General features: G+C 42.3%; 1 protein-coding gene across 2 annotated transcripts in view; it reads right to left on the reverse strand.

The window, feature by feature from the left end:
* LOC112225304 (PTB domain-containing engulfment adapter protein 1) overlaps positions 1–24,976 on the reverse strand; it is a 144,487-nt gene that overhangs the window by 35,341 nt on the left and 84,170 nt on the right. For both annotated transcript variants that reach the window (XM_042306536.1, XM_042306538.1), the window contains exon 2: positions 17,459–17,544. The gene's annotated coding sequence lies outside the window, so the exon portion shown is untranslated. The remainder of the gene's footprint in view (positions 1–17,458; positions 17,545–24,976) is intronic.

The following is a 24,976-nucleotide window of genomic DNA, read 5'->3' on the forward strand; positions in this document are numbered from 1 at the left end:
TATATTTTGGTTGAGCAGTTTCCATTGTACAATACTCTATTACACCAAGAAAGCAAACAAACATGTTTTTATACTGTTATGCAGGAACCTGTGTACATATTTTCCACATAAAGTGACCAGGAGCATTTGGGCTTTGATTTTGTTTTCCACCCCCCAGTCTAAGTCTTCCACGTAAGTCAACAAAGCCAGTCGTTTCCTGAAAACTGCAAGCACATCTTTGAGGTAAGGCTTCAGCTGTTTCAGCTGAGAATTTGTTTTCGACCATGGTGCGCTACAGGGCAGGAAAGGTTGTGTTAGGCCTTCATGTCACAGTCATAAACTACAGCACACAAAGCTGAAAAAGGAAAGCTAGCTTATAGTCACGCGGTCTTTCTAACTATAGTTCTAAATGGATGCAGGCTATGCTTCTTGAAAAACATGTCCTTACATAGAGCAAACAAAATGAAAGTATAAATATTAAGAGGGAGAACATTTTTGACAGCTGAGCCAACTGTTGATTCTGTTCAATTGTACAAAATGTATTGAAATCAAACTTCATAGACAATGATATTGTGCATACAGACAAGCTGTGGCCTATTATGTATGCGTGGTCCTGCAAACTCAAATATCTGCGGTCTTCTTCGCAACGCATATACCAACACTAGTCCTTCGCAACGCATATACCAACACTAGTCCTTCGCAACGCATATACCAACACTAGTCCTTCGCAACGCATATACCAACACTAGTCCTTCGCAACCCATATACCAACACTAGTCCTTCGCAACGCATATACCAACACTAGTCCTTCGCAACGCATATACCAACACTAGTCCTTCGCAACGCATATACCAACACTAGTCCTTCGCAACGCATACCAACACTAGTCCTTCGCAACGCATACCAACACTAGTCCTTCGCAACGCATACCAACACTAGTCCTTCGCAACGCATACCAACACTAGTCCTTCGCAACGCATACCAACACTAGTCCTTCGCAACGCATACCAACACTAGTCCTTCGCAACGCATACCAACACTAGTCCTTCGCAACGCATACCAACACTAGTCCTTCGCAACGCATACCAACACTAGTCCTTCGCAACGCATACCAACACTAGTCCTTCGCAACGTATACCAACACTAGTCCTCTGCACATGTCATTGAGTTGCTCAAATAATATGCTGTGTCAGGTATTATTGCAGTGGTGGAAAAAGTACCCAATTGTCATAATTGATTAAAAGTAAAGATACCTTAAAAGATAATGACTCAAGTAAAAGTGAAAGTCACCCAGTAAAATACTACTTGAGTAAAAGTCTAAAAGTATTAGGTTTTAAATGTATTTAAGTACAAAAGTAAATGTAGTCTCTAAAATATTCTTAAGTATCAAAAGTCAAAGTAAAAGTATAAATAATTTCAAATTCCTTATAATAAGCTGTATTCCTCAATGGCACGGTTTTCTTTATTTTCTTTATTTATGAATATCCATGGGCACACTTCAACACTCAGACGTCATTTACAAACAGAGCATTTGTGTTTATTGAAAAAGTAAGTAAAAGTAAAAGTAGTCAAAAATATAAATAGTAAAGTACAGTAAATTGCTCCAAAAACTACTTAAGTAGTACTTTAAAGTATTTGTACTTAAGTACTTTTCACCACTGTTTTATTGTCTAGATAGAAACTAGAAAACACTACTTTATCCAACGGTCACTCGGGATTTGGCTGCATCTCCCTCCAACAATAAAACATGACAGCCAATCAGATAAAGACATCCACATCCCAGGGCCAATTCCCAAGCTGTCCCAAGGTCATGCATGCTGATCCAGCAGCATAAGCAGTCCTAAATGCTCCTAACAACAACTGGTTCCCCCCACATCCAAAACATCTTATCGTTAATGGCAAAACCACCATCTGCTGGGACTGTCTTATTATACCAATACACAGCTGTTGTGTCCAAAGCTTTAGTTAATCCACCACTTCCAGAACAGGGAAATTGAATGTAGGCCTGCATATAGAATTCTCAGAGAATGTTAGTGTCTATTACATGGAGTTGATGTAGCAGAGGGGTTATCGGCTGCTATTTCTTGATGAAATAATTTGTCTAGCTGGCTGCTCTGCTATGGAACATAATGAGGGAGGAATGTGAGAGAAGTAAACACCGTGAGGGTGAGGAGGAAACCTAATTGGCAATTAGCAGTAGTTTAGGAGGGAACCCTGGACTGGAGGTGAACCAAATGCGGGGAGAGAACATTTTCATCTATCGCAGTGTCATTATAATGGGTTTGATCAACTCTTTGCCCAAGATGGGAACAGAACTGTGAAAATGGCGCAGGAGGGGAGGGCTGCTGTTTTATCAGCTCTTAACCAACCATGCTATTTTGTTTGTTTTTTCGCGTTGTTCGTAACTCGTTTTGTACATAATGTTGCTGCTACCGTCTCTTATGACCGAAAAGAGCTTCAAGACATCAGAACTGGGAATACTCACCTCAAATTGGACGAAGAGTTCTTCTTTAATGAGTCGGACGGGAGGGATACACTATTACAGACCAGGCCCAGATCCCCGTGATTAGCTGGGAAAGGAAACTGAGATTTCGCGGAAAGAGATCAGGGTGCCTTGTGAGGATCAGGCGATGAGTGGCTAATCTGCCCTTGCCATCCATCCCGCTAGCTAACGTTCAGTCGCTGGAAAATAAATGGGACGAACTGAAAGCACGTATATCATACCAACAGGACATTAAAAATTGTAATATCTTATGTTTCACCGAGTCGTGGCTGAACGGCGACATTAAGAACATACAGCTGGTGGGTTATACACTCTATCGGCAGGACAAAAACAGCAGCCTCTGGTAAGACACGGGGCTGGGGCCTATACATATTTGCAAACAATAGCTGGTGCAAGATATCTAAGTCTCAAGGTTTTGCTCGCCTGAGGAAGAGTTTCTCATGATAAGGTGTAGACCACACTATCTACCTAGAGATTTTTCAGCTGTATTTTTTGTAGCTGTCCACATATCACCACAGACCGAGGCTGGCACTAAAACCGCACTCAATGAGCTGTATTCCGCCATAAGCAAACAGGAAAACACTCATCCAGGGGCGGCGCTCCTAGTGGCCGGGGACTTTAATGCAGGGAAACTTAAATCTTTTTTACCTCATTTCAATCAGCATGTGCAAACAGAGGGAAAAAAATTCTAGACCACCTTTACTCCACACACAGAGACGTGTACAAAGCAGTCTCTTGCCCTCCATTTGGCAAATCTGACCATAACTTTATCCTCCTGATTCCTGCTTACAAGCTAAAATTAAAGCAGGAAACACCAGTGACTCAATCTATAAAAGGTGGTCAGATGAAGCAGATGCTAAACTACAGGACTGTTTTGTTAACACAGACTGAAATATGTTCCTGGATTCTTCCGAAGGCATTGAGGAGCCACCACATCAGTCACTGGCTTTATCAATAAGTGCATCGAGGACGTTGTCCCCACAGTGACTGTACTTATATACCCCAACCAGAAGCCATGTATTACAGGCAACATTCGCACTGAGCTAAAGGCTAGAGCTGCCGCTGTCAAGGAGCTGGATTCTAACCTGGAAGCTATGCCCCGCTATGCCCTACGACGAAACATCAAACAGGCAAAGCTTCAATACAGGACTACACCGGCTCCGACGCTCGTCGGATGTGGCAGGGCATGCAAACTATTACAGACTACAAAAAGAAGCACAGCCGAGAGCTGCCCAGTGACACGAGTCTACGCTAAATAAATTATATGCTCACATCGAGGCAAGTAACACTGAAACATGCATGAGAGCATAAGCTGTTCCGAACAACTGTGTGATCACGCTCTCCGCAGCCGATGTAAGACATTTAAACAGAACAACATTCAAAAGGCCGCTAGGCCAGACGAATTACCAGGATGTGTACTCTGAGCATGCGCTGACCAACTGGCAAGTGTCTTCACTGACATTTTCAACCTCCTCCTGTCTGAGTCTGTAATAGCAACATGTGTCAAGCATGCCACCATAGTCCCTGTGCCCAAGAACAATAAGGTAACCTGCCTAAATGACTACTGACCCGTAGAACTCACATCTGTAGCCATGAAATGCTCTGAAAGGCTGGTCATGGCTCACATTAACACCATTATCCCAGAAAACCTAGACCCACTCCAATTTGCATACCGCACCAACAGATCCACAGATGATGCTACCTCTATTGCACTCCACACTGTCCTTTCCCACATGGACAAAATTAACACTTTTGTGAGAATGCTATTCATTGACTACAGCTCAGCGTTCAACATCATAGTGCCCTCAAAGCTCATCACTAAGCTAAGGACCCTGGGACTAAACCGCTCCCTCTGAAACTGGATCCTGGACTTCCTGGTGGCCTGCCCCCAGTTGGTAAGGTTAGGGATCAACACATCTGCCACGCTAACCCTCAACACGGGGGCCCCTCAGGGGTGCGTGCTCAGTCCCCTTCTGTACTCCCTGTTCACTCATGACTGCACGGGCCAGGCACAACTCCAACACCATGATTAAGTTTGTTGATGACACAACAGTTCTAGGCCTGATCACCGACAATGATGAGACAGCCTATAGGGAGGAGGTCAGAGACCTGACCTTGTGGTGCAAGGACAGCAACCTTTCCCTCAACGTGATCAAGACAAAGGAGATGATTGTGGACTACAGGAAAAGGAGGACAGAGCACGCCCCTATTCTCATTGACCGGGCTGTAGTGAAGCAGGATGAGAGCTTCAAGTTCCTTGGTGTCCACATCACCAACAAACTAACATGGTCCAAGCACACCTAGACAATAGTGAAGAGGGCACGACAAAACCTATTCCCCCTCAGGAGACTTGGACCAAGATTTGACACGGGTCATCAAATCCTCAAAAGGTTTTACAGTTGCACCATTGAGAGCATCCTGACTGGTTACATCACTGCCTGGTATGGCAACTGCTCGGCCTCTGACCGCAAGGCACTACAGAGGGTAGTAAGTACATCACCGGGGCCAAGCTTCCTGCCATCCAGGACCTCTATACCAGACGGTGTCAGAGGAAGGCCCTAAAAATTGTCAAAGACTCCAGCCACCCTAGTCATAGACTGTTCTCTCTAATAACGCACGGAAAGAGGTACCGGAGCGCCAATTCTAGGTCTAAGAGGTTTCTAAAAAGCTTCTACCCCCAAGCCATAAGACTCCTGAACAACTAATCAAATGGCTACCCAGACTATTTGTATTGCCCCCCCCCCTTTCTTTACTGCTGCTACTCTCTGTTATTATCTATGCATAGTCACTTTAATAACTCTACCTACATGTACATGTTACCTCAATTACCTCGACACCGGTGCCCCCGCACATTGACTCTGTACCGGTACAACCCCTGTATATAGCCCCGCTACTGCTCTAATTATTAGTTATTCTTAACTCTACTTTATTTGAGGTATTTTCTTAAAACTGCATTGTTTTAAGGGCTTGTAAGTAAGCATTTCACTGTAAGATCTACAACTGTTGTATTCGGCGCATGTGACAAATCAAATTGAATTTGAATTGATTTGAATTTCTGTAGTCTTAAATGTGTAACTGTTACTTTGTATGTATGTGGTATTATGCATTAATGAAAACAAAGGGTGATCTCTTTCAGAAATTATGAAATGAGTTTCACCTTTTATCTGAGCTGCGTTTACACAGGCAGCCCAATTCAGAGCTGATCTGATTAGTCAAAAGACCAATTAGTGAAAAAAATACCAGAATTCAACTGCCTGTGTACACGCAGCCAGAGAGACCCATTGATGTGACTCTCAAAGTAGCTTTTGCTTTCACACTGCTTAGATCAGGGTTTGATCTTATCCACAGAGAGCCAGTGTGGGTGCAGGCATTTGTTCCAACTAAGCAGTTACACACCTGATTAAAAATACACCGGCCCTCTGCAAATAAATATAAGTATTAAAAATGTTGCCCAACAGGAGTTTTTATGAAGTTCTCAGATATTCCTCAGAAAATAACAGATGTCTTCAGGGTATGTCAAGGGTTTGAAGGCTTTCAGAAGGTCACAGTTTTGTATCTTCTTGGAATCTCATATTTATTTTCAGAGATCATATCTACCACCACTCACCATAAAAGTTTTAAAAGTTTCTGAGATGAGAGAACAGGGATGGCACAATAAAGTGACTTGAATGGAGAATGAAAGATGTTTTGTTATTGTCTGAGGTAATGCCAACAATATACAGTGCCTTCATAAAGTATTCACACCCTTGACTTTTTCCACATTTGTTGTGTTACAGCAGGAATTTAAGATTGATTAAATTTATATTTTGTGTCTCTTGCCTATACACAATACACTTTAATATTAAAGTGGATTTTTAAAAATAAATTACTTAAAAATGAAAAGCTCTTCTCTGTTACCCACACATACAATTATTTGTAAGATCCATCAGTTGAGCAGTGAATTTCAAACACAGACTCAACCATAAAGACCACCGAGGTTTTCCAGTGCCTCGCCAAGAATGGCAGCTATTGGTAGATGGGTCAAAATAAAAAAGGCAGACATTGAATATCCGTTTGAGCATGGTGAATTTATTAAATAACACTTTGAATGGTACGAATACACCCATTTACTACTAAGGCACAGACGTCCTTTCTAACTCAGTTGTCGGAGAGGAAGGAAACCTCTCAGGGATTTCACCATGAGGCCAATGGTGACTTTAAAACAGTTACAGAGTTTAATGGCTGTGATAGGATAAATTGAAGATGGAACAACAACATTGTATTTACTCCACAATCCTAACCTAAATGACAAAAGAAAGTAAAACTGTATTTTTGGGTTAAAATTCATTGAAAAGACATTGATTCAATGAATTTTTCCCAGTATGTTGTTGCATTGTTGCTTATTATACCATAAATCAATTCATATTTCTATAAATTCCTTGTACTACACTGTTAGTATCAAAGTTATGAAAAGTGCTGGCATGTGTTGATTTTTCTATTATAAAAATAAATCACAGCTGTGATTGAAATCTATCAACAGAAATCAAATCAACATATAACTAATACCTTAAAAGGGAAGTGGAAAATATGTGGGAAATATGCTTCTCACATCAAGGTTACTCTATGACTCCTGCCAATCATTATTATACTCCCATTCACTGTGTGATCTGAATAGCATCCCTTCAATTAACTTAGTAAAATCTATTTAAAAAATCATCAACTAACAAATCCTCATCTTTTTTATCATTATTTAACAAGGCAAGTCATTGAAGAACAAATTCTTATTTTAAATGACAACCTAGGAACAGTGGGTTAACTGCCTTGTTCAGGGGCAGAACGACAGATTTTTACCTTGTCAGCTCGGTGATTTGATCTTGCAACCATTCGGTTACTAGTCCAACGCTCTAATCACTAGGCTACCTGCCGCCCCGTCACATTAGACTGTTCCATGATATCATACCGTAACTTAATATCAATGTACAACAACCTGGCACAGAACAAGGGTAACTCAACACGAGTCTAGAGTTGATACAAAAAGTCAAACAAATCACACAAGCAGAGAGAATGATTAATTGGGAGTAAATAGTTAAACAGTTATTAGGCCATCAACATTCCAGAAAGCACTGTCCTCCTGATACAGTAAGTCAATGGGGGTGAGGCGGGATTGAGTGACTGCTCAACAAAAAAAATGCAATTCAAAATTAGATGTAGAATTATTTATTTTTAAGTCTTGCTCAATGGGGTCATTTGAATCTTGGAAACAGAAAGTGGAAACAGCTGACAAAGCACACCATTTCTGGAAAGGCATGTCAACTTCTCTGAAATGTTTGAACAAAATGATCTAAATCTGTCAAGGGTCATTGTCTGGGAGCCCTGATAAATTGAATGCTTCCCTTGTGTCTTGCTTCAGCTTCATCACGAAATCCACAGATAGTTTCCCCCTCAACCCTCACAGTCAAGCATCTTAGAAAATGCATTCAACAAGGTCAGATATTCTGCAGAGTCATTTTGGTAACAATTCATTGACATTGTTACTTTTTGCTGACATAGTGAATAACTCCAAGCTTATTTCACATTCTATCAAGTTTCCAACTTACACTGCCTTGGGCCCTCTGTGTACAAACTGTGGGACACATTGCATTTGACACTTGTGCTAAAAAGTTTCTGCACATTTACCTTGACGTTGCATGACAGGAACATTTAGTTATTAACCCCCATCAACTTTTCTAATGGTTCTTAAAATCTCAAAATTGTACGCAAGTTGCTTGATATAACAACAGTGATGTGAAAATCACTTATTAAATTATATATGTCAGTTCCAATTTCTCTGCAAGGCTTAAATAACGCATTTTAGATTGGATGATTGCCATGATTATACCTGACAGGATTTCAATATGTTCTACTTTGTAGTTTATAATGCGTATTCATAGAATTCTATGCATTCAAGTGCTTCAAGTGAGTGTAAAGAGATGGCCCACTTTCAATGTCAAAGCAATATCTGATGAAGACAAAGAGGGTTCAGCAGGAACAGAGGTTAGAGGTTAACACATCTTTGCATTAGTTGAATGGAGCTTTGCTTTATAGAGAATGGTATCTATTTAGATGTCTTCATCATAAAACACCTTTCATCCTATTCTAATATTTACAGATGAAAAATGTGGGCCTACCTTGCTGCTGAGGTTGGCCAGTACAGTAATCAGTAAAAAAATATTAATTCAATGACTATATTTGAGGAGAAAAGGTTTGGCAGTTTTTTGTTGTTGTTGCTGTCAATAATGCAAGCTGAAGACTCAATTTTGTCTTCTTCATACATTGTTTTGGACCAAAATTTGTGTAGGTTGACACTAAATACACATGCACAAATACGGCAATGTTGGTCTCATGTTGTGACATCATGTTTATAGAGTTTGGGGAAGTGGAGGGTGGGCTGTGTATCATCACTACAGACCCATTTCACATGAGCCATCACACAACCACGCACATAACTGGAAAAACACTAATCTCCACTTGCTCCCTTTGTTTTCTGTCGTTAGAAAACCCAGCACCCACTTCCATACACACACTCTCCCTCATACACACACACTGTTGAAACTATTCATCTGCACCACGTAGTGCAACTTTTGATTTCAATCCATTGCCCATCTTCATATTAACCCGTCCCCCACAGTGAGACAAACATATTTGCATGACGGGGTGTAGCAATTGATAAGATTTATTTTGGATTTTTGCATGTAGCCTATTGCTTCTCAATGGGATCTAATGAGTGAGCCAATTCCATATAGGATTTTTTTTTTAAATCAACTTAACCTATTTGGGAGCCTTTTATTAAGCACATTAGCATTGCAGATTTGCCTGTGTAGTCATTGGAAATCCGATTACCTCCCGCTGATGCATTACATGGAGTTCCAAAGCTGTGGGAGCACTGCATGCAGGCAAGCAGGCAGGCTGGCAAGGTGTTGTTCACCATATCCTAGTAGTATATACGAATGGACGGGAGGGCTACCATGAGTGACCTCTGGGATCACTCGCGATTTGTCTGAATAAATTGGAGCGGCAGGGTTAGAGATTAGGGGTGTATATTTTCCCGGTATTTTTCAAATGTTCCATCCCTAGAATAAATCACCTTTCTCCCGGGTAACCCGGTATTTCCAGCCCAAACCGGAAAAATCATTCTAAAGCACATACGTAGGTCTGGATTTGACGAGAGCTTTGATCGGCATGAAAATTCAAGCCTGATGCTACCTGAGCCCGATGATCCATAAATTATACATTTTATGAGCCCAAGCCAAAAAAAAGGCCAAATGAAATGATTGTGCCTTCATATTACGTGACAGAAAAACATAAAAGCCCATAGATGTAGCTATGCTTCCTTAGGTAAACAAATTAAAATGAAAGCTCCAGTAGGCTAATCTTTTTGAGTGTGGACTGTATTACCGTACTGTATAATACTGTATTATATGGACTGGAATTACGTACCTCGTTCAAAACCATGAAGCTGGGAGAGAACATGATATGCTGGTGCAGGACATGAGGCTTACAAAGTTACAATTTTAGGCCAGCAAAGTGATTTAGGATTTGGAAACGTTTTAAATGTTGATAATTATTGGGCTAACATTCATAATAATTCCCCTGATGTGCTGCGACGTCGGTATTAGCCTACCTTCTCTTTCTTTCGATTGTTGCTTCATTCCTTCCTCACTTTCAACAGTTAAATGAAATACCTTCTATCGTCTGCATCTTCATCATTGTAATGACAAGTTTGAATAAATGAGGACTGCAATAAGATGCAAACTGCTTTCACTTCTCTTCACAAAGAAAGGTTATGGTCTGAATAAACAACTGCTATAGCCTACTGCCATCGTGCGTTCTCTCTTTCAAATTGCCTGTGACTTCTATTGGATGAGGTCTTTAACATTCAGTAAACAAGAGATTGCAAAAAAGGCCCTGCAAGCAATTGTAGTCTAGCTTTTCCTGGGACTCCAAGAGCCAAGGACTGTTTTTTTAAGGAGAGTGGCCAGCAGAGCGCAAGTGTATTTTGTGCAAGTTAGAAGTTTATGCACAACCCAACATTCATTAGTTAAATCTAAGGCTAATACTGTTGCCTTCTCACCAAGCTGCTTGCCTATTGTCCTGTAGCCCATCCCAGCCTTGTGTATGTCTACAATTTTATCCCTGATGTCCTTACACAGCTCTCTGGTCTTGGCCATTGTGGAGAGGTTGGAGTCTGTTTGATTGAGTGTGTGGACAGGTGTCTTTTATACAGGTAACGAGTTCAAACAGGTGCAGTTAATACAGGTAATGAGTGGAGAACAGGAGGGCTTCTGAAAGAAAAACTAACAGGTCTGTGAGAGACGGAATTTTTACTGGTTGGTAGGTGATCAAATACTTATGTCATGCAATAAAATGCAAATTAATTACTTAAAAATCATACAATGTGATTTTCTGGATTTTTGTTTTAGATTCTGTCTCTCACAGTTGAAGTGTACCTATGATAAAAATCGGCAGTGTATCAAATACTTGTTCTCCCCACTGTATATATCTATACTGAACAAAACAAAACAAAAAACAACATGTAAAGTGTTGGTCACATGTTTCATGAGGTGAAATAAAAGATCCCAGAAAAGTTCCATACCCACAAAAAGATTATTTCTCTCAAATTTTGTTCACAAATTTGTTTAAATCCCTGTTAGTGAGCATTTCTCCATTGCCAAAATAATCCATCCACCTGACAGGTGTGGCATTGTTACACAACGCCACAGATGTTAAGTTTAATGGGACGTGCAATTGGCATGCTGACTGCACGAATGTCCACCAGAGCTGTTGTCAGAGAATTGAAAGTTAATTTCTCTACCATCAGCTGCCTCCAATGTCATTTGAGAGAATTTTGCAGTATGTCCAACCGACCACAACTGCAGACCACATGCAACCACACCAGCCCAGGACCTCCACATCAGGCTTTTTCACCTGCGGGATAGTCTGAGACCAGCTAACCGGAAAGCTGATGAAACTGAGTATTTCTGTCTGTAAAAAAGCCCTTTGTGGGGAAAAACTATTTTTGATTGGCTGGGTCTAGCTCCCATAGTCAAGGACCATATCACCTCCACCCTACCTGACACCCTAGACCCACTCCAATTTGCTTACCGCCCAAATAGGTCCACAGATGATGCAATCTCAACCACACTGCCCTAACCCATCTGGACAAGAGGAATACCTATGTGAGAATGCTGCTCGGCATTTAACACCATAGTGCCCTCCATGCCCTCCAAGCTCGTCATCAAGCTCGAGACCCTGGGTCTCGACTCCGCCCTGTGCAACTGGGTACTGGACTTCCTGACGGGCCGCCCCCAGGTGGTGAGGGTAGGCAACAACATCTCCACCCCGCTGATCCTCAACGCTGGGGCCCCACAAGGGTGCGTTCTGAGCCCTCTCCTGTACTCCCTGTTCACCCACGACTGCGTGGCCACGCACGCCTCCAACTCAAACATCAAGTTTGCAGATGACATAACAGTGGTAGGCTTGATTACCAACAACGACGAGACGGCCTACAGGGAGGAGGTGAGGGCCCTCGGATTGTGGTGTCAGGAAAATAACCTCACACTCAATGTCAACAAAACTAAGGAGATGATTGTGGACTTTAGGAAACAGCAGAGGGAACACCCCCCCCTATCCACATCGATGGAACAGTAGTGGAGAAGGTAGTAAGTTTTAAGTTCCTCGGCGTACACATCACAGACAAACTGAATTGGTCCACCCACACAGACAGCATTGTGAAGAAGGCGCAGCAGCGCCTCTTCAACCTCAGGAGGCTGAAGAAATTCGGCTCGTCACCAAAAGCACACAAACTTCTACAGATGCACAATCGAGAGCATCCTGTCGGGCTGTATCACCGCCTGGTACGGCAACTGCTCCGCCCACAACCGTAAGGCTCTCCAGAGGGTAGTGAGGTCTGCACAATGCATCACCGGGGGCAAACTACCTGCCCTCCAGGACACCTACACCACCCGATGTCACAGGAAGGCCATAAAGATCATCAAGGACAACAACCACCCGAGCCACTGCCTGTTCACCCCGCTATCATCCAGAAGGCGAGGTCAGTACCGGTGCATCAAAGCTGGGACCGAGAGACTGAAAAACAGCTTCTATCTCAAGGCCATCAGACTGTTAAACAGCCACCACTAACATTGAGTGGCTGCTGCCAACACACTGACTCAACTCCAGCCACTTTAATAATGGGAATTGATGGGAAATGTAAAATATATCACTAGACACTTTAAACAATGCTACCTAATATAAAGTTTACATACCCTACATTATTCATCTCATGTGTATACGTATATACTGTACTCTGTATCATCTACTGCATCTTTATGTAATACATGTATCACTAGCCACTTTAACTATGCCACTTTGTTTACATACTCATCTCATATGTATATACTGTACTCAATACCATCTACTGTATCTTGCCTATGCCGCTCTGTACCATCACTCATTCATATATCTTTATGTACATATTCTTTATCCCCTTCACTTGTGTCTATAAGGTAGTAGTTTTGGAATTGTTAGCTAGATTACTTGTTGGTTATTACTGCATTGTCGGAACTAGAAGCACAAGCTTAGTGTTAGTGGGTCTTGCTCCCAGGCCCACCCATAGATGCGCCCCTGCCCAGTCATGTGAAAACCATAGTTCAAGGCCTAACTAAATTATTTCAATTGACTGATTCAATTATATGAACTGTAACACAGTAAAAACGTTGAAATTGTTGCATGTTGCGTTTATATTTTTGTTCAGTATACACAGTACCAGTCAAAAGTTTGGACACACCTACTCATTCAAGAGTTTCTTTATTTTTACTATTTTCTACATAGCAGAATAATAGTGAAGACAACAAAACTATGAATTAGCTCATACGGAATCATGTAGTAACCAAAAAAAGTGTTAAACAAATAAAAATATGTCATATTTGAGATTCTTTAAAGTACCAACCTTTTGCGTTGATGACAGCTTTGCACACATTTGGCATTCTCTCAACCAGCTTCATGAAGTAGTCTGGAATAAATTTAAATTAACAGGTGTGCCTTGTTAAAAGTTAATTTGTGGAATTTCTTTCCTTCTTAATGTGCTTGAGCCAATTAGTTGTGTTGTGACAAGGTAGGGTTGGTATACAGAAAATAGCCCTATTTGGAAAAATACCAAGTCCATACTATGGCAAGAACAGCTCAAATAAACAAAGAGAAGACAGTCCATCATTACTTTAAGACATGAAGGTCAGTCAAAAGGGAAATTTCAATAACTTTGAACGTTTCTTCAAGTGCAGTCTCAAAAACCATCAAACGCTATGAGACCCAGAGTTACCTCTGCTGCAGAGGATAAGTTCATTAGAGTTACCAGCCTAAAAAATTGCAGCCCAAATAAATGCTTCACAGAGTTCAAGTAACAGCACATCTCAACATCAACTGTTAAGAGGAGAATGCGTGAATCAGGCCTTAATGGTCGAATTGCTGCAAAGAAACCACTACTAAAGGACACCAATAAGAAGAGACTCGCTTGGGCAAAGAAACATGAGCAATGGACATTAGACCGGTGGATATCTGTCCCTTGGTCTGATGCGTCAAAATGTTATATTTTGGATTCCAACCAATATGTCTTTCTGAGATGCATTGGTGAACAGATGATCTCCACATGTGTGGTTCTCACTGTGAAGTATGGAGGATGAGGTGAGATGGTGCTTTGCTGGTGACACTGTCTGTGATTTATTTAGAATTCAAGGCACACTTAACCAGCATGGCTACCACAGCATTCTGTAGCGATACGCCATCCCATTTGGTTTGTGCTTCGTGGGACTATCATTTGTTTTCAACAGGACAATGACATAACAAACCACCAGGCTGTGTCAGGGTTTTTTGACCAAGACGGATAGTGATGGAGTGCTGCATCAGGTGACCTGGCCTCCACAATCACCTGATCTCAACCTAATTGAGATGGTTTGGGATGAATTGGACCACAGAGTGAAGGTAAAGCAGCCAACAAGTGCTCAGCACATATGGGAACTCCTTCAAGACTGTTGGAAAAGCAAATTTCTGCCCCGCTAGAGCTGCTACGGTCAACTGTAAGTGCTGTTATTGTGAATAGGAAACATCTAGGAGCAAAAACAGCTCACTTGCGAAGTGGTAGGCCACACAAGCTCACAATACAGGACCGACGAGTGCTGAAGTTCGTAAAAATTGTCTGTTGCAACATTCACTACAGAGTTCCAAAATGGCTCTGGAAGCAATGTCAACCGTTTGCCGGGAGCTTCATGAAATCAGTTTCCTTGGCCGAGCAGCCGCACACAAGCCTAAGATCACCATGCGCAATTCCAAGCGTCGGTTGTAGTGGTGTAAAGCTCGTCGCCATTGGACTCTGGAGTAGTGGAAACACGTTCTCTGGAGATATGAATCACGCTTCACCATCTGACAGACCGAAGGACGAATCTGAGTTTGGCGGATGCCAGGACAACGCTACCTGCCCCAATGCATAGTGCCAACTGTAAAGTTTAGTGGAGGAGGTATAATGGTCTGGGGCGGTTTTTCATGGTTCTGGCTAGTCCCCTTGGTTCCAGTGAAGGTAAATCTTAACGTTACATCATTCAATGACATTCTATGACGATTCTGTGCTACCAACTTTCTGGCAACAGTTTGGGGAAGGCCCTTTCCTGTTTCAGCATGACAATGCCCCTGTGGACAAAGCAAGGTCCATACAGAAATGGTTTGTCGAGATCAGTGTGGAGGCCTGACCTCGACCCCATTGAACACCATTTGTGACTCACCACCTGGATTCGGTCTTATGTAGCAAAATATGAAATGGTGTTTTTTACATTGAATAAAAGTAGAGACTCAGAGCTACAAAATGTTATGTCATACACTGCATTTGAGGAACAATGGGAAAGTAATTCTGCTTTGAATGTTGATCAACTTGTAGAATCACTTTGAGAAAATGGCCTTTGAATGTTTTGGCATCTAGTGAAGAGCTCTTCGTTGTCTACACCCATTCAGCATTGTACACACCCTCTTAAGTTTTAGCCCCACCCACCTCATTTCGCTCTCGGAGCATTCAGAGCATTCAAAGCCCTGGATTACATGAAAACAGCCTAACCCGCTCTACTGGCAACAATGTCATTACTTTATAGCAGACATTTACTGACACCGGCCATATTCAACGGGTGTTGTACACACGTCACGTAACGTTAGCTAACGAGCCAGCCAGCTAACGTAAGCTAATTAATCAACAATGAACAAAGTGCCAACAATGCCACAGTGCTGGGAGCTAAGCAACCAGGTTCAATGTTAGCTAGCTAACATTAGACTCTAACTAGAAAAGCAAACAACGCTGGGAAACTAGTAATAACGTCCGCTAGGGAGCCAGCCAGCTAACGTTAGCTATCTAACAGTACACTTTAGCTTAAGACATATAGCTAGCTAGCTAAATAATAAACCACGTTTAAGATCAGACACGTCACGTAACGCTAGCTATCGAGCCAGCCAGCTAACGTCAGCTAGTTAAACAATAATGAACAAAGTACAAACAATGCCACAGTGCTGGGAGCTAACCAACCTGGTTGACTAGAAAAGCAAATGGCTTTGGGAAACAAATAACATCAGCTAGGGAGCCAAACAGCTACTGTTAGCTAGCTAGCAGTACACTTTAGCTTGAAATGGAACCACTTTCTTTCAAAATTAGAAATGTGTAATATCTCAAAATGTAGCTAGCTCACGCTAGACTATGTTACCTGTATACATCATCATGCATGATGGACGCGTCTCGCTCCCTGTCAGGGATGCCATACCACTGTTTCCCTTAGTTTGAAGATGTAATCCGGAGACAGGTGTTTTCTCCATCTCTTTAGCCATCATAGTCAAATTCCACTGATTTCAAAACTTGATACTCCAGAAAGTGGACAGCAACACTTATGCAGCTCCACTACACAATATATATATTTTTTAAAGCCACGTTCCAACAGCATTACCAACACAGATTGACGAGCTCAAATAGACAGAAGCCTTCAATATGGCAGACCAATCCAAAATCCTCTCTCGGCATGTCCAGCCCACTCATTATCTCAGGCAATCATGGCTAGTGGGAAGGTTGCACATTTTTTCTGTGGCTTAACCAACAAGGCTCGTAATTTAACACTTTTATTCGTATTTACAGATGGCATACAGGTTTGTTATTAAGGCACATGAAAGTTCACAAGTTCGAGAAGGCATTTCTGCCAACAAAAAAACAATTTTGATAAAAGAATATTAGGATGCGCTGTCTGTCCCCACCTCAGCATTGATGATTGATCATGCAGATATCAGAGAGAAGGCTGTAGAGAAGCCAGATTTAGACATCATATATTGGCTGATTTAACAGTTCAATTTCACATCATGCTGTTCATTGAAATCATTTATTATACTTTATTGGTTTCTCACAGTTATTTTTCCCGGGAAAAGGAAGTGGGTTTGGCCAAGAAATCTCTTTAAATCTCGGAGACCCGGTTCCCGCTATTCAACCCTAAGAGAGATGCCTGATGGGTTAGATCTTTGGCTGACTCGTGTCATTATTACGATGCCTTAGTGATGGCCGGAGACCTTGAGAGCGTGCTTCAGGGGAGCTTGAGACCAGGCTGCAGGGGAGGGCGTGCTGGACAGACAATTGAGCCATGACTAAGGTTAGAGAAGTTGAAGAATCCTTCTTAATAGTTTACCTCCTGGGCTAGCAATTTGCTTTGTGCTCACATACACAAAAAATAAGAGTAGTATCCCCTTGTGATTTCTAATCACAGTATGTGGGATAAAAATAATAATATTAAAAGGCTACACATACATTCCAGCAGGGCCTCCAATTTTGTTACCCACTCTATGAGCTATTTTGTAACACCAAGCACATAAAGATTGCTTTGGAAGCTCCTCGGGTGAGCTAGATTTGAAGATGAGCAGTAATCCGACAGCTCCACAGCGGATAAGGTGCCTTACCGATAATTTTGATTGTGAATGACCAGGATCCACTGTTGGGCCTCACTCATCTAATGGCCTCAGAATTTTCATGAGTGCTGTGTCTTCTGTGGGGGGAAGAAGAGAAAGAGAAGAAAGGTTAGTCCTACAGCATTGAGGCTTTGGGAATACCGAATTGATTCTGTACCATCATCTGCCATTGGTCGATACCACACAAGAACAAGAGAATATAGCCTACATAAACAAAAGAAGTGCAGATCTTTTTGAAAACAACAGTTTGAGTTGGTTATCCAGCTGAAACCTGTAGATTATGGTCATGTTTAAATAGCCCCCTGTGTCAAATACCTCAGAAAAAAACTGACAGGCATACAGTACATACAGTGCCTTCAGGAATATGCACACCTCTTTTCTTTTACCACATTCTGTTGTGTTACAGCCTGAATTTAAAATGGATTCAATTGTGATTGTGTGGCACTGGCCATCACACAATATCCCATAATGTCAAAGTGGAATTATGTTTTTAGAAATAAAACCAACATAAAAAACCAACATAAAAAAGTCCATAAGCATTCAACCCCTTAATTATGGTAAAGCTAAATCATTTCAGGAGTAACAAAGTCACATAATATGTTTCATGGACTCTCTCTGTGTGAAATAATAGTGTGTAACATGATTTTTGTATGACTACCTCATCTCTGTACCCCGCACATCTGTAAGGTCCCTAAGTTGAACATTGAATTTCAAACACAGATTCAACCACAAAAAACAGGGAAAATTGTCCAATACCTCGCAAAGAAGGGCACCTATTGGTAGATGGGGTAAAAAAAACTACTATCCCTTTGAGAGTTTAATGGCTGTGATAGGAGAAAAATTAGGATGTACACTATATACACAAGTATGTGGACACCCCTTCAAATTAATGGATTTGGTCATATCAGCCTCACCTTTTGCCGACAGGTTTATAAACTCTAGCACACAGCCATACAATCTCCATAGACAAACATTGGCAGCTGAATGGCTTTACTGAAGTGCTCAGTTACTTTCAACGTTGGACCGTCATAGGATGCCACCTTTCCATCAAGTCAGTTCGTCATATTTCTGCCCTGCTAGAGCTTCCCCGGTCAACTGTAAGTGCTGTTATTGTGAAGTGGAAACACAGCCGCGAAGTGGTGGGCCACACAAGCTCACAGAATGAGACTGCCAAGTGCTGAAGCGATAGATGTGTAAGAATCGTCTGTCCTCGGTTGTGCCAACTGTACAGTTTGGTGGAGGATGAATAATGGTTTGGGGCTGTTTTCAGGGTTTGGGCCCCTTAGTTCCAGTGAAGGGAAATCGTAACGCTACAGCATACAGTGACATTCTAGACGATGCCGTGCTTCCAACTTTGTGGCAAAAGTTTGGGGAAGGCCTTTTCCTGTTTTTGCATGACAATGTACCCGTGCACAAAGCGAGTTCCGCACAGAAATGGTTTGTCAAGATCGGTGTGGAAGAACTTGGCTAGCCTGCACAGAGCCCTGACCTCAATCCCATTGAACACCTTTGGGATGATATGGAATGGCGACTGCGAGCCAGGCCTAATCACTCAACATCAGTGGAAGAACAGAACATAAATATTCCAAAACATGTATCTTGTTTGCAACAAGGCACTAAAGTAGTACTGCAAAAAATGTGGCAAAGTAATTCACATTTGAGTACAAAGTGTTATTTTTGGGGCAAATCCAATACATCACTGAGTATTACTCTCCATATTTTCAAACATATTGTGGCTGCAACATATGGGTATGCTTGTAATCGTTAAAAACTGGGTCGTTTCCAATCTGCTTTCCACCAGACACTGGGAGATTAATTCACCTTTCAGCAGGTCAATAACCTAAAACACAAGGCCAAATATACACTGGCCAAAAATACACCAAGAAGACAGTGAATTTTCCTGAGTTAAAGTTTTGACTTAAATCTGCTTAAAAAATGTTGGCAAGACCTGAAAATAGTTTTGCCACTGCCAAATTTACCTGAATGTCAAGCCCTGAATATGTTCTTGGCCTAGAATAGTGGTAATGCGCAATTCTACTTCACAGTCACATATTCTGAAATTAACATTTCAATATTCATTTGAACAGTTACATGGTTTATACCCCTAAGTTGGAAAAAGTTCAGGTTTTGCTTCAGTGCTGACATGCTATACATTTCACAACCAAGCCATATAGTTTGAAATTCAAGTTTCTTGTTGTTGAACTATTTGAGGGCCTCATTTGTTCAAAGGAGACTTTCATATCTCAATACTGCCGAGGGACTGAGGGAGACCTCCAACACATCTGCTATTCAGTGGCTGCTTGTGTGTGAACAGAAGGAGCCTGCAGCATAGACATACCCAAAACTTCTACAGGGAGACATTGTTAATGCATTGTCCTGGGGCCCTCTCCCTGACTGCTTCGTTGGTCCTGCCGCAGTCATCACATTCACAGACCCTCCAGCTAACAGGACAGTGCGACTTAAATGTGAATCTGGCAGACCCTGACTCCATGGTTTCTTGCCGGCAGGAAATAATATGGCGTAATGTTGCACAAGAACAAATCACATAGTTCTAAATGCAAGCCCTGCTGAGCCAAGGCGAGCACCTTTCAGAGACACTTTTAAATCCATTATGAGAATAGACCACCTGGGAGCAGAAGGGGGTTACATTTTCTAACAAAACCATGGAATAAAAGAACAAAAAAATGCAGTTGCGTAAGTCTCTTCAGAAAATATAGGCAGTATGTGCATAGAATACTCTTAATGAAGAACGACACAGCAACAGGATGAGAGTATTGCAACTACAACCACCAACTTGAAACTGTAGAAATAGAGTATCAAAACCAGTTCCCCATAGTCCTTAGATGAGTTCTTTGAACATAGCAAAAGTCATTGGCAACATGCCAATATTCCACTCGGTGCAAGGTATCCATATTTGTGTATTTGTGTAAGTGAGGTATGAAAACCCCACAGGGACTTAAATATGCAGGGCCAACAGCACACTGTCTTTAAAAATAAGCGTTGGAATAAAGTTATTTCCCTTTCATCTCATTCTCATACATTGTGAAAGTGTTTCACCTGCTGTTCTTTACATTCCAAAAGGTGTTAGACGTGATGTGGCAACATCAGTTATTCTTCCAAGCATCTGGACAGGTTTGTGTGTTTGAGCCCCAGCAGCAGCTCCACTGCCTGAGGGCTGCTGCCGGGGGTAGATAAGAGGCTGAGGCAGAGCTAGGCAGGCCATCCTTTAGCCAGCTCAGCTCCTGAGGGGAAGACCCTGGGCCTGCACTGTCAGGGTCCTACTAGTGTGGAGGGGGGCCAATCATTCTAAAATACACCACAAAACTTACTGGAAGCTAGCTGAGGCTAAAACTGGCATCATACGCATTACTTTTGCCAATTATAAAAAAATGACAAAAGTCAACCCATAAAACCATTGAAAATACACTGTTGTATAAAGCAATGTCGAGCAGATGCAGATGTATCGACTCGAAGCCCCAGAACTTTATAAATAGCTTATGCTGTTTTCCTTTTTTATAGTAGCAAATAAAACTATATTGACGATGAATAAAACAGCTTTTAAAGCACTGAGGGACAGTATGCGTGAAGACAAAGCAATGTGCTAAACAATATCCTGCATGGAAAACCATTCTTGAGCCTTCACTTATTCCTCCCAACCTGGGACCACAGAGGCTTTATAAAATGCATACTTTCACCATGCAAAACAAGTAGCCAATCTGTGGTGAAACGTAATCTACTTAATTTACTACTACCACCAAGTCAACAGGAGGATCGAGCAGTCATATTGCATGTATCACACATGACCTTTAAAGATATTAGCTCAACCCCCTGCTCCACTCGAGACTACTCTTCAAAAGCCAAGGTATGCTACACAACCCAGAGAGTGGGTTTATACAGAGGTATGGGCCGCACTGCGACCTACCTGACCCATTTAAAAGATCATTGATTTAATATGTAGACTGCAGTCAAGAGAGGTTGGACTGTAACTCCATGGGAGCAAAGTAGAATTAATCTGACTTAATCCTTCAATTGCAGACAGCGACCCAACAGATTTGTGTTATTGATTAAACACTACCTGCACTCTTTAATTTAGAATCAACAGAGCTGCCCGTGCATGTTGCTAGTTACAACAGTGTTCTCATCTCCCACTGTGTTTAACTACAGTAAAAATGTTTGCCCAAAGCTTGTGGCGAACTGGATATTGCAAACTGAATGCTAAAAAGATGGATGCTCCATAGGTAAACATAAAACAACTACTGGCATATACAGTACATCAAACACTTTACTTAAATAGCTAAATTATTAGCTAAATGACACATACTGAACTATCTATGTTATGTAAATTGGGTGAACGGCAAAACACTGAAACACATGCTGCTTGATCAAATCAAATCAAATGTTACTTGTCACTTGCTGAATACAACAGGTGTAGACTTTACAATGACTTTACAATCTAGCGTCATAGCTGTGAGTATACCAATTACAGGAAAGCGACCAAGGCTGAGCATTTAAGGTAATTGAACTATTTTTGCTATTTAGTCAATATTGTTAGAAGTGTTAACGCATTTAAAGTTTTGCAATATTATCTGGCATAGCTTAAAGCATTAAGGATTGATTGAGCATTATTGTTGTATTGAGAAACTGTATAACCATTGAATTGTAATGATGTGTATAAGACAAAAAACAGAGTGACTTAATAAAAGCTTGAAACTTTGACAACTAGGCCATATTAACAATCTGGAGAGCAAACGCTTTTGACACTCTCACTGAACAGAAAGTTAAAAAAACATATACCAATACGAGTTTCCAAGTGACTACTAGCTGACGAGCATAATAACTAATAGGGGTTGTTATTAGGTATTGATATATACATAGGTAAAGATACCTTGAAGGTAAAAAAATATAGGAGGAATGCATAACACTCAGAATATTTAAATAGGAGTATATCTATCCGAGGCCTCATACTAGACCGGAAAATAAGGGAGTGACAACGTGAACGAAGGAACAAACCCAACTCACGCGAAGGGCCATTACGAATAAATAGGAGTGTTGGTAGGGCCGCACGGCTAGGCCCTTGTTACACCGAAGTAACTAAAGTCCCAAAGTACTCTGCCCAGCCAGAGGACGGGGTAGAGGCTTTTGCTGCAGGTATTGGGCAAAAGTCAGCACCGTGATACTACGGGTGGGCATCTACCTCGTTGGCGGCTCCGGTGCGTGACGCTGACCCCGCTCTACCTCTGGCTCCCCCCACTTTGGTGGCGCCTCTGCGGGGACCCTCGTCGCCGACCCCGGATTGGAGACCCTCTCCGCAGGCCCCGGACTGGGCACCCTCGCCGCAGGCTCCGGACTGGAGACCTTCACTGGAGGCTTCGCGCCATGGATCATCACTGGAGGCTTCGGGCCATGGATCATCACTGGAGGCCTCCTATGTGGAGCCGGAAAAGGTCTCACCGGACTGAGGATACGTACTGGAAGCCTGGTGCATGGAGCTGCCACAGGGCTTACCAGGCTGGGGAGACATACTGGAGGCCTGGTACGTGGAACCGGAACAGGTCTCACCGGACTGGGGAGATGCACTGGAAGCCTGGTGCATGGAGCATGCACCGGATACACTGGGCCGTGGAGGCGCACTGGAGGTCTCAAGCGTAGAGCCGGCACAACCCGTCCTGGCTGGATGGTTATTTTCGCCCGGCAAATGCGGGGCGCTGGCACAGGACGCACTGGGCTGTGCAGACACAGTGCGCAGAGCCGGCGCAGGATATCCTGGGCCGAAGAGACGCACCGGAGGCCATGCTCGCTGAGCCGGCACCATCTGTCCTGGCTGGATGCCCACTCTAGCCAGTCCAATGTGGGGAGCTGGAATGTATCGCACCGGGCTGTGCACGCGCAATGATTGGGAAGTATGATTGCCAATCAGAGACAACGATAGACAGCTGTCCCTGATTGAGAACCATACCCGGCCAAAACATAGAAACACAGAACATAGAGTTTCCCACCCGAGTCACACCCGGACCAACCAAACATAGAGAATAAAAAGATCTCTACGGTCAGGGCATGACAATTTGATTTATACAACATGCCTACCACTTTGAAGATGCAAATGATTTTTTATCGTGAAACAAACAAGAAATACGACAAAAAAACAGAACCCCCCCCCCAAAAGTCAATACTTTGTAGAGCCACATTTTGCGGCAATTATAGCTGCAAGTCTCTTGGGGTATGTCTCTATAAGCTTGGCACAACTAGCCACTGGGATTTTTGCCCATTCTTCAAGGCAAAACTGCTCCAGCTCCCACAAGTTGGATGGGTTCCGCAGGTGTACAGCAATATTTAAGTCATACCACAGATTCTCCATTAGATTGAAGTCTGGGCATTGACTAGGCCATTCCAAGACATTTAAATGTTTCCTCTTAAACCACTCGAGTGTTGCTTTAGCAGTATGCTTAGGGTTATTGTCCTGCTGGAAGGTGAACCTCTGTCCCAGTCTCAAATCTCTAGAAGACTGAAACCGGTTTCCCTCAAGAATTTCCCTGTATTTAGCGCCATGCATCATTCATTCAATTCTGACCAGTTTCCCAGTCCCTGCTGATGAAAAACATCTACACAGCATGATACTACCACCACTATGCTTCACTGTGGGGATGGTGTCTTCGAGGTGATGGTAGGTGTTGGGTTTGCACCAGACATAGCGTTTTCCTTGATGGCCAAAATGTTCCATTTTAGTCTCATCTGACCAGATGACCTTCTTCCATATATTTTGGGAGTCTCCCACATGCCTTTTGGCGATCACCAAACGTGTTTGCTTATTTTTTTCTTCAAAGCAATGGCTTTTTTTCTGGCCACTCTTCCGTAAAGCCCAGCTCTGTGGAGAGTATGGCTTTAAGTGGTCCGATGGACAGATACTCCAAACTCCGCTGTGGAGCTTTACAGCTCCTTCAGGGTTATCCTCTCTTGGTAGGTTTGTTGTGGTGCCATATTCTTTCCATTTTTAACAATGGATGTAATATATGGATTGGTGCTCCGTGGGGTGTTCAATGTTTCAGATTTTTTTTTTTATAACCCTTGATCTGTACTTCTCCACAGCATTGTCCCTGACCTGTTTGCAGAGCTGCTTGGTCTTCATGGTGCCGCTTGCTTGGGGCCATTCAGAACAGCTGTATACAGTGGGGCAAAAAAGTATTTAGTCAGCCACCAATTGTGCAAGTTCTCCCACATAAAAAGATGAGAGAGGCCTGTAATTTTCATCATAGGTACACTTCAACTATGACAGACAAAATGAGAAAAAAATCCAGAAAATCACATTGTAGGATTTTTTATGAATTTATTTGCAAATTATGGTGGAAAATAAGTATTTACACCGCGTAGCATAGAGGTCCTGGATCGCAGGAAGCTTGGCCCCAGTGATGTACTGGTCCGTACACACTACCCTCTGTACCAGTCGAGCAGTTGCCATACCAGGCAGTGATGCAACCAGTCATGAAGCTCTCGATGGTGCAGCTGTAAAACCTT

Source organism: Oncorhynchus tshawytscha, linkage group LG26 (assembly GCF_018296145.1).
Source record: "Oncorhynchus tshawytscha isolate Ot180627B linkage group LG26, Otsh_v2.0, whole genome shotgun sequence".
NCBI classification, from domain to species: domain Eukaryota; kingdom Metazoa; phylum Chordata; class Actinopteri; order Salmoniformes; family Salmonidae; genus Oncorhynchus; species Oncorhynchus tshawytscha.